This window comes from Cupressus sempervirens, chromosome 10, assembly GCF_028749045.1.
Source record: "Cupressus sempervirens isolate cs-2001-9-10 chromosome 10, ASM2874904v1, whole genome shotgun sequence".
Taxonomy (NCBI): domain Eukaryota; kingdom Viridiplantae; phylum Streptophyta; class Pinopsida; order Cupressales; family Cupressaceae; genus Cupressus; species Cupressus sempervirens.
In genome coordinates this window covers 103,937,739-103,948,875 of record NC_143127.1, presented here as the reverse complement: position 1 = coordinate 103,948,875, position 11,137 = coordinate 103,937,739, and positions in this window count along the sequence as shown.

The following is an 11,137-nucleotide window of genomic DNA, read 5'->3' as shown; positions in this document are numbered from 1 at the left end:
AGAGGAATGTGAGCAATATAATTAATTAATTAATAATTAATTACAATGTCATGGGCAATATTAAAATTAATTAATATAGTGTTTAAGGACGATTTTAAGCATCTACATTTTTCCCCTCTTTGATGTGATTTTAGAAATGACATCATATAAAAGAAAATAAATATAGGTTGCCCCAGAGAAGGTGGGAGTCCTATGGCAACGACAGAGGAGGAGGGTGCCCCGTCGCACAAATTTTTTTTTGGGCAATTTTTGCGAAAAGGTCTTCAGAAAGAAGGAAAATGAGAGAAAATGGGAATAAATGACAAAATTTGCACGACTTGCGAAAAAACAGGGGACGAACATAGCTCAAGAAAGACATGGGCTCAAACAGGGTCCGCGAGGGGCCTATATAAGCTTTCAAGGGGCCCAAAGAAGGTCATTGTCATAGCGCGAGTAGAGCATCTAGAGTAGACATGGACTCAATTAATCATTTACAGCTTGGTGAGTGCGTTTGGGAGTACCAACGAGCAGCCGAGATGGGCCCACCAGTAAGTCATCTAATCCTCTTCGTGTTTTCATAAACTAGGCTAGGCTAGGGGCATTTATTTTGCCATAAATGCACTAAAAAAGGGGTCTGGGTGGAGATGACAGTCTCTACCTTGTCATTTGTGCAGACAACAAAATGGGGATCTCGGTGTCCGCAGAGATGACAGGATCGATCTTGCCATCTGGGCAAATGCCAAAAAGGAGGAAAAGATGATGCAAAGATGATAGGGTTCACCCTATCATCTGTGCGGATGACAAGGGGTAGTATAGATGATGAAGAACATTTCGTCATCTTCGAAGATGATAGAAGATTATCGTCTATGGGTACTGGCGTCTTCACTGATTGGCATCTGCGTTGATCAACATTTTTGCTAATTAGCATCTGTGCATATCGACGTCTATGCCGATTAGCGGGTGCGCTAATTGGGTTAGACCCAAAGGAGGGGAGCGAAGATGCCCCATTCTAGAGATTTCATAGACTAGCAAAATTGATGCTCTGCATGTCTATGCTGCAGGAGGACACGGTGGTGTTTAGGTCGAGGGAGCACTATCCTCCGACCATGGTGATACAAGAGAGGCTTATAGACATAGATTGGGGACACGTGCGACTATGCGACCTAGAGCATGTACACTAGTGGTCGAATCTAAGGGCACATTCATCGCAGCTATCGACTCTCATAGAGCAATAACATATGCCCATAGGGAACTTCCACCTATCGATGGGGGAGGCTACAATCACACTACTAGATGTGTGGCGGATCCTGTGAGTACCTATCTGAGGTGCATACCTAGAGTATGTACAAGAGGGTTCTGATCCATTCCTTAGGGAGTGCTTTGGCAGACGGCGACAACGACTACCTGTCCAACGATCATGGTTGTCGTGGAGGGGCGCACTAGAGAAAAGGCTACTGAGGCTGGCAGTATACCTAGCCTCATTGATATGGTGAATGCTGCCAGATCATGCAGGACACGGGTGGCCGATTGGTTGGGCACGAGTGTTGAGCACCCTACTATAGGAGGAGGGAGCAATCTACTATTGGGGACAGATGATCTTGGTTGAGCTATATCACGATTTGTACATGTGTGCATATTAGACCTAGCACACTATGGGACCAAGACTGATGCTACTGATGGTCTGATCATGGGAGCACATTGGAGTCACACAGCTTATCACTCCACGGGAGACTAGGTAGCCTAGAGAGTCATTCACTTGCAGATACTGAACTCCCATCCAGTATACATCGACGGAGTTTGTGGGGTTCTGGTGCTGGTGCATTGATGAGATCATCATGTTCGAGTGGGCTCCCTATGACGGGGTAGAGCGGTGGGGGTAGACACTGGCAACAGGTGGTGAGGATGACACAGAGGATCAAATGTACCTCCCGTACACATAGAATGACTACTGGATCATTGGTCGATCCATGTATGTGATCATGCACTACATGCCCTCTCAAGTGCGATGAAAATTTGGCAAGACACAAGACACAGTACCAGATAGATTCTTATATCCTATTGTGTCCTGAGAGTATGGCTACCTATGGGGACATGGGACCATCATACGATTGGCTCAAGCTTCTTGGTTGGGGATGGTAGCAATGCCATGGGTGCATGATCTGGATAGGGGAGATACAAGTATGACACCGACTTACACACAGTGGTGGGCAACCCACCAATGGGTCAGGCTTATAGTGCCAAGGGCACCTCCACTGGCAGAGCAGGCATAGGGGGAGGGGGATAGAGCAGGGGGCGGTGGATAGGTAGCTATGATGCCACCACCAACACAAGGGGCACAGGAGGGACTAGGCGGGCACAGAGTTCAAGCGAGGAGAGGGCCAGGGCCAACACTAGTACAGGGGCCACCACAGATAGCACCCTAGGCACAGGTACAAGCATAGCCCCAAGCACCACCACAAGCACCTCCACAAGTACAGGTACAGGGAGAGGACCCAAACATGATCAAGGCTGAGTGAGATAACATGCAAATAGAGGTAGCCCACCTATAGGGGATAGCATAGGAGCAATAGGCATGAGTAGACAACTTAGAGCAGGCCATGGGGGCCATATAGGTAGAGCTGCAGGTGTAGAGGGCCAGGGGGATAGTGCACAGGAGGCCTTAGCGGCCCTATAGGCATGGGTGGATGTAGGGGAGTTTGCAGGGATGGGCACCCACACAGGGGTAGAGGAGTGGACAGAGCTGGAGAGGCTCCGAGCAGAGGTAGCTGCATTACAGGCCGAGCAGGCCACCCATCAGGGGCAGTTGGACGGATACTGCAGGTAGAGGGACATAGCCATACAGATGGTACAGCCTGGGGTAGCTGTCTAAGTGATGCATGAGGCCCTCGTAGCTAGCTGAGCAGAGACACAGGCCATACGAGAGGCAACCTATTATAGGTCGCTTTATATTGAGGCCGTGCTTGCTGAGCGATGATAGCCAGACTTTGAGAGGGGAGCCAGCTCATGGATTTCAGGTGGCAGAGTTAGATCAGAGCAGTCTGTAGGACAACAGAGACCTCCTCGAGGGGGGGATTCAGGGGGGGCAGGGCCCTCACAGCTAGCAACCTGAGTTTATATAGTGGTCAGTGTTTTGACAGATATGTGCAAATGTAGCAAATTTTTGATGATGCATTTGTACTACATGATTCTATATGATTTGTGTATGGACTGTATAGACACTATTTTTTGAGATGTATACATGACATGATTTGATGACTCTATATGTGTATGGATGTATGTGATGCATATGTATGGATTTAAGTGATGCTTATGATATTTATGATGTGGATACTAATGCTTGTGATGCAAGATGTGATGCTATGTGATGTGTCCTAATATGTATGCCTATGTGTGTGATGCAGATTAGTGGGCAATTATGAGATGTATGCATTGTTTTATTTTATGTGGATGCACTATATATATATGTGAGATGTGATTATGATGTATATGCCTCTAGATGTGATGAATGTATACAACTAATGAAATAATCTAATGCAATTTAATAAAATGAATTAAAAATGCCTAATGAACACTAAATGAGATGAATCAAATGAACACTAATGCAATAAAACATGAATGAATGCAATAATGGGAAGTTAATGCAATCTAATGGAAATGAACTAATGAATGAATATCTGTCATAATTGTCACTCATAGAATCCCAGTAGCGTAGCATAGAAGGGGGAAAATAAATAGAACGTTGTCCCAAGCATGACTCGAATGAAACCCTACACAACATGCATCCTAACTACATAATATCAAGAGATTTCGTTGTGTTTATACAGAGAGAACACCTTAAGTTAATTTTGCAAATTAGCTTATGCATTATATGCTATATAAGCATAAATGACATGACTCTTTTGTGTGGACTAGACATACAAAGCCATAGAGACTTTAGGACGATAGGTGTAATTTGCATAGTCATGATGGATCAAATGTCATATACGCAATAGAGAGGTTTGGGCACACCCAATGTCTTTTAGGGATCTTTGGTGGGATGTGTGCTAACCTGTTGCCCCCATTACACAATGCATTAACATAACCTAAAACTAACAAATATGAAATAAAGCCTCAAAAATAGATCATACCACAAAAACATGTGTAGTCAATGAAAGCCATTCAGGTACGACCAAAATATGGAAGATCAAGGTGTACCATAAAAGGCTTTCACTAACACACAAAAATAAAATCAACCAAAAAAAGACTTCATGACCAAATAGTCATTCAGTCCATAGTTCCTGCCAAGAACCTTAGGTTTAGAAGTGAATGTCACAATGTCACCTATAGGAAGGATTCATCCTATAAAAGTATGTCAAGTCAAAATGTCAATGATCATAAAATTGTGTATTTTCGGCACAAGTTTCTTGAATCATTAAGTCTCAAATGGTGATTTTGTGTAAGTCCAAGTGTGGTCACTGTTGTGAAAAATCTTAGTGTAATGGGAGTGACAATCACTTGATGGGAAAAAAAATACCTCACGGACTAGAGGTCTTTCAAAGATGGAAGTGGAATGAAGCCTCGCAAACAAGAGGTCTTTTTATGGGATGCATGAAACACAAAAGGCTAGATAAGACTTTGCACAAGGGAAATGGAATGGTGGAATGAAGTGAAGCAAAATGAGCCTTATAGACAAAGGATCAAATCATTCTTTTTTCAAGAACATTTTATGAATTTTTTGGATTTTTTGATTTTTATATTTTTTTAGATTTTTGTGGGACTATAAACACTGTACAGGAACTACAAAGGCTCAAGCATAGAACTGCTTGAGATGCTGGATATTTACAGGCTCAGGGAGCGGATCTCCCTCTGGAGTAGCAATTTGATATGCCCCAGAACCATATTTGGCTGTAATGATAAACAGACCTAGCCAATTTGCCTCAAGCTTTCCTTTCTTTTCGCGGTTCTGGAGGTTCTTCATATTATGCTGCAAAACTAAGTCACCCACTTCAAACTCCCGTGGCTTGAATTTCTTGTGATACTGAAGCTGAAGGTGATTTTGATACATGTGGAGGTGGTTTAGGGCATTGAGTCATCTCTCATCAAGGAGTGCCAACTCTTGCAAGTGAGCAACTCGATATTCTTCTTTCGATATCAAATGCTTGAGAGAGATTCTGAGGGAAGGGAGCTCAATTTCGATGAGCAAGACAGCTTCGAAACCATAAACAAGGGAAAATGGGGTGGCTCCTATGGGGGTGCAGATGGAGGTATGGTAGGCCCAAAGGGCGAGAGCAATTCAGATGTGCCAATCACGACCAGCTGCATCAACGATTTTCTTTAGGATTTTCAAGATGGTTTTATTGGTAGCTTTAGCTTGGCCATTCCCTTGGGGGTAGTATCTAGTGGAAAAATGCAAGGTGATTCTAAATTTTCTACATAGTGTGGCAACCTCTTTATTTTTGAAGGGGGTTCCATTATCAATCATAATATCTTGAGGTATACCGAAACGACAAATAATGTAGTTTAGGATGAACTTGGAGATATATTTTCTAGTGATGTAGGTTAATGAAATAGCCTCGACCCACTTTGTGAAGTACTTAGTGGTGGAAATAATGTACTTGTGGCTATTTGAGGAATTTGGGTATACTTGACTAACAAGATCAAATCCCCAACAGGAAAAGGGCCATGGGGTGATGGTGGGCTAAAGGTCTTGGGTGAAAGCGTGTATCAAATCACCATGTTGCTAACATGGAACACATCTTTTCACAAACTAATATGCATCTGCTTCTATAGTGGGCCAATAGTAACCTGTCCTAAGAAGCTTTTTCGCTAACGTAAGGCCACTAGAGTGGGCACCACAAATCCCTTGGTGAACCTCTTCTAATGTCGTTCTGGCTTCATCTGAACTGAGACATTGGAGGAGGGTTCCATCAAAGTGTTTCTAGAAAAAGTGTGTCACCTAGAATGGTATATCGGGCGGTTCGGTGGATGAAAGTTTTGCTTTGGTTTGGGGTGAGGGCTATGGGAATGGTTTTGTGATGTAAATAGGCAAAGATGTTAGCGTACCATGGAGACTCAGGACCAAAAATCTTACATACCAACTCCAAATCAGTTTTCTCATAAGCAGGAGTAAAAAGATTCTCAATGAGAAACTCACATTTAGGACTATATTCTGGCATGGCAATCATAGCGGCAATAGTAGCCATGGAATCTGCTGCTTTATTATTAGCCCTTAGAATCTGCTGACAAATAATTTTTGTAAAATGCTACTTAAGATCCTCAACTATTCTGCAGTAGGGCAACAATTTCTCATCCTTGGTGTGGTATTCATCTGTGACTTGTTTAATGACCAACTGTGAGTCTTCAAAGACAAGAAGGTTTTTGATATTCCATCTGATAACTTGACGTAGTCCTATGACTAAACCTTCATACTCAACTATATTGTTTGTGCAAGGGAATGAGATTTTATAAGACTTAGGAATGAGGTCCCCTTGTGGTGTCACAAACAAAATTCCTACCCCCGATCCCTTTTGTGTAAAGGATCCATCAAAAAATAATTTCCATGGTGTAGTAGGGGCTAGGGTCATAATTGTGTCATCTGGAAAATTGGCTAAAATGGGATGGTCCCCTTGAAGAGGAGCTTCAACAAGCTGATCTACAATTACTTGTCCTTTAACGGCCTTACGATCCTTATAAACAATGTCGAATTCACTTAAAATTAAGACCCATTTTGCTGCTCGACCAGTGAGGGTGGCTTTTGATAACAAATACTGTTGGCATTATGATACATTTTTGTCATTAGTTACAACACTTATTGGATTCTGAATGCCTACCGAGCTCACACCGAAAACCAAGCTTTACCTAGTTCTCAGTGTTTACCGAGTAATCAAGGTGAACAAAGAAGTCAGTGTTTACCGAGTAATCAAGGTGAACAAAGAAGTCAGTGTTTACCGAGTGATCAAGGTGAACAAAGCAATCAGTGTTTACCGAGTGATCAAGGTGAACAAAGCAATCAGTGTTTACCGAGTGTTCAAGATAAAGAAAGGAATCAGTTTTGACCGAGTAAAGATGTACTAAGATGTAACCAAGAACTTCATGATAACTGAGCTCCTGAGGTTATCAAGGAAATTAATTTTTACTGAGCTCAGACGGATATCAAGGAAACTAACTATCACCGAGTCACAAGGTTCTATCAAGTATTTCCTTTGATCACCGAGCAACAGTTCAGATAGAAGTATTCACCGAGTGACATCTCTTCTACCGAGTCTCCAGTGGTTACCGAGTTCAGAACTATTCGAAGTGTTTAGTATGAACCGTGCCTTCACTTCTACCGAGTGCATGACGATGCCGAGTAACGCAGTGGACGCCGAGTATCAGAAGGACACCGAGTCAGTTCAATGAACCCGAGTTTTTATCTTGGGCCGACTTTGTATAGAGATTTGCACTTGTTGTTTTAGCCGACCTTGCATGTATTGTTTAGCCGACCTTGCATGTATTATTTATATGGATAGTATATATATGCAATGTATTGTATCATTCAAACAACAGTTATGGCAATGGTAATGAGTGGAAATGTGAAAGTGTGAATGTGTGAAAGTATGAAAGAAATACATGCGTGCGAAAGTATGTGGGCTGAATTGTGAAGATATTCAGCAGGTCTAGTTTTGAAGCAGAAAAGTTTTATCTATCACATCAAGGTGAATCAGAGCATAGCGGATCTTATCAGCAATCAGTTGTAATCAGATCCACTGTTTCATTCTAACAGGTGAATCAGTTTTTGAAAATCCTTTAACAAGGTAGACTTAACAGTCTTTTGTAAATCTCCTAACAGAGTGCATACTTTATTGTATGTTTGGAAATCCTCTAACAAGGTGGATCTAGCAATCCTTTGTGCTCCTAACAGGGCAGATCACCAGAAGTGGTCATTGTAAGCCTTAACCGGCCAACGTCATACTGCAGTAACGAAGCTTGTGGGTTTCATCCCCACCCCAGTTTTACTTTCTATTTGGAAGGTTTCTGGGTCACCAAATCTGTGTGTTCAAGTGTTGCAAATGATTTTGTTTCATGCTTACAATAGGTTACTTGGATGAATGATGAATATATCAGTATACAGTTTTATTGTTTGAAATTTTAGAAGTTACTGATTCACCCCTCCCCTCTCAGTAACTTGTCATATCTTGAATATTTCCAATAATTGGTATAAGAGCTATAAGGTTCTCAAGATAAAAGCTTCACAGCTTGAGCAAAGATCAAGGACAATGGAGATATTCAAACTTGACAAAACTATTGAGAATGAAAAGCTAGATCTGAAAATGGCCATGGCTCAACTCAATGAAGCAAAAGAGCATCTTTTACAATCCTTGAAAAGAAGAAAAGAACTTGCAAAGCAAATGAATGACCATCAGTATGTTGAAGAAAAGATTGAAGATCTCTCACCATCAAATAGTTCAGATGAAGCTGACAAAGCAATCAAAGAACTCTTAGAAAAGAATGGATCTCTGCAGGAAGAAGTAAGAAAGCTCAAAAGGGAACAAGGAATCCAGTCCATCAGGCTATGCGAAATCTTGGAGCAAAGGAACAAGGCAGCTGAAGACTTAGAGGTAAGGAATAATCAATCCTTTCAGCTTGAAAATCTTGTAACTCAGTTATCTAATGCAAATGAAGAAATTATGAATCTAAGATCTGAGAATGAGATTTTGAGAAATGACTTAATTACTGAAAGACAAATCAATGCAAGCTTACAAAGTGATCTAATCTCTGAAAAAAAAGTCAATGAGAAAATGGTAAAATCTCAAAAAGACATGGATCAATTGAATCTGCAAAATGAAGAAAACTTTCATAAACAAAATGGTAAAGCAGGCCTTGGATACAAGGAAGAAGGTGAATCCTCCAAACAGGGTACTCAAAAGAATAAAAAACCTACTTGCAGCCACTGTGGTAAGTTAGGTCATACATCTAACAGATGTTGGAGCAATGGAAAAGGCAAATTTAATGGAAAATGCTACAATTGCAATCAGCATGGACACAAAGCCAATGAATGCAAAAGGAAATCAAAATTTGAAGGTAAATGTCACAAATGCCAAAAGCAAGGTCATAAGGCATCACAATGCAAATTCAAATCTTTTAATCCAGCTGAACAACTTGTCAAAGCAATATTTGGTTGGGACTACAACACTTGGTGCAGATGTCATTATTGTGGAGAATATGGTCATACTGGCATAAACTGTGCAAGGCATCACCTAAGAAAAAGGGATACCACTGTAAGATGTTATACATGTACAGAACTTGGTCATATATCTAAAAACTACATGAACATAAAGAAAGTCGAGGATGAGAAGAAAATCAAAGTAGACAATATTCGGAAACAAATGAAGCAGCAATGGATTCCAAAGTCTACCGAGCCAGATAATTCAAGTAATGGAATGATCACTCAAGAGGTGAGTGACTCTCCCATTTCCAATTAAGACTCATCAGGATAAGACCAGGACTGTATCCACAAGCAATATCCTAAGCAGTCCTAGAATGAAAATATGATCAAATCAGTATTTCAGATACATCAGGATCATGGTCGGTACATGACCTTACCGAGCTCAGTCGAGTGCAATAAGGCTTCTTTCACCAAGTTGCACTTACCGAGCATGGTTGGTTCTTCTCTTACCGAGTTAAGGGCGGATTAACCTATTTTCTTTTGGTCACCGAGTTGCAAAGTTTAAGCCGAGCTAGTGGATGATAGCCTGTCAATCGCAGCTACCTCCGTGCTGAACATTAATGACGAATTTTTCATCAAAAGGGCAGATTTCAACCTCATTTTTTCACCGCGAATTTGAGATTTACAAAAGAGGGCTTTCAAGCGAATTCAAGTGAGTTGAAGAAATTTTCCAGCGAAGTATTCTTACGAAATCTTTCGAGCAGCAATGGCTTTCGCAAGCACCAGCAGCAGCAAGGCGAAGAAAGGATCCGAAATGCTTGTGAAGGGAACGGAATGGAAGGCACCGACGTTCAAGCTTGTTCCTGCCATCGCTGAATCACTCGACCCACATGGAGCTCAATCACAGATTCCTCCAAAGGTACTTCTAATCAATGATATTCGTACTCATTTCAAGTGTACTGTGCAAGAAATAGGGACACTAGATATGGATAGCACCCTAGCCAAGTTATGCATGGATGGAACCCTAAAACCTGAGTTCAAACATTTGGAAACCAAAGGCTTAACCCATATCCCGCATCTGCCAAGAAGTTTCCAAGTGAAATGGGTGAGGTATATCTTGAGCCGAGTACATAATGGTCAGTTGTGGTTGGAACAACCAGTTTTGATAACCAAGAAGATGATTCACAAAATCACGGGTCTCCCAATGCTCAGCAAAGCCAAAACCACCAAAACCCTAGGACGGGATGAGTTACAGAAGAAAACCCAAGCCGAATGGGATGGCAGAGGTTTAAAACTCAACAATGTTTCAGATATAGAACTGAAATTTGGTATTTATGTTATTGCATACAAACTGTATAGTTCCAGCAGGCTGAATAGTGTACCTTGCGAGGCTGTAGATTTGGCATATAAAATTGTAAAGAAAAATATGGAGTTTGACCTAGCTGATGTATTATTAAAACAATTCAATAAAAACATGGAAAGCATAAGGACTGCAAAGACAAACCCTTGTAAATTTGGTTCTTTGCTAGTTTGTTTATTCTTCTATGTACAAAAATTCTTTCCATCCAAAGGTACAGTTGTATGGAGGAAAGATACTCCAATTTTGTATCAAATAAATGAATTCATAGTAGATATGGGTATGAATTTTGACAAAGTAATGGACAATTATTTTGAAGATTTCAAGGAAAGGATGAACAACAGATTCAGAATACCTCCAAAACTTGTTGAAGAGTATAAGGATGATGTCTGTTTCATGGTTGGCTGTGACAAGGTATACATACAGGCAGTTAGACCCCGAGTTGCATGGGTGAAACCTCTTCCATATGAGGTAAATATTGATGAAACTAGGGATATCATTGAAGCACTGGTAAATGAGCCAGTAGACCCAAGGCAACAAATTTTTGGTACTTATGATGAAGCAAAGGCCAGAATTGAACTAGAAATCAAAATTCCACAGTCCATCAACAAAGGTAAAAGGAAAATGGCCAAACTAAAAACTGAAATGAGTTCTCTAATGGTCACCGAGGGAAAAAG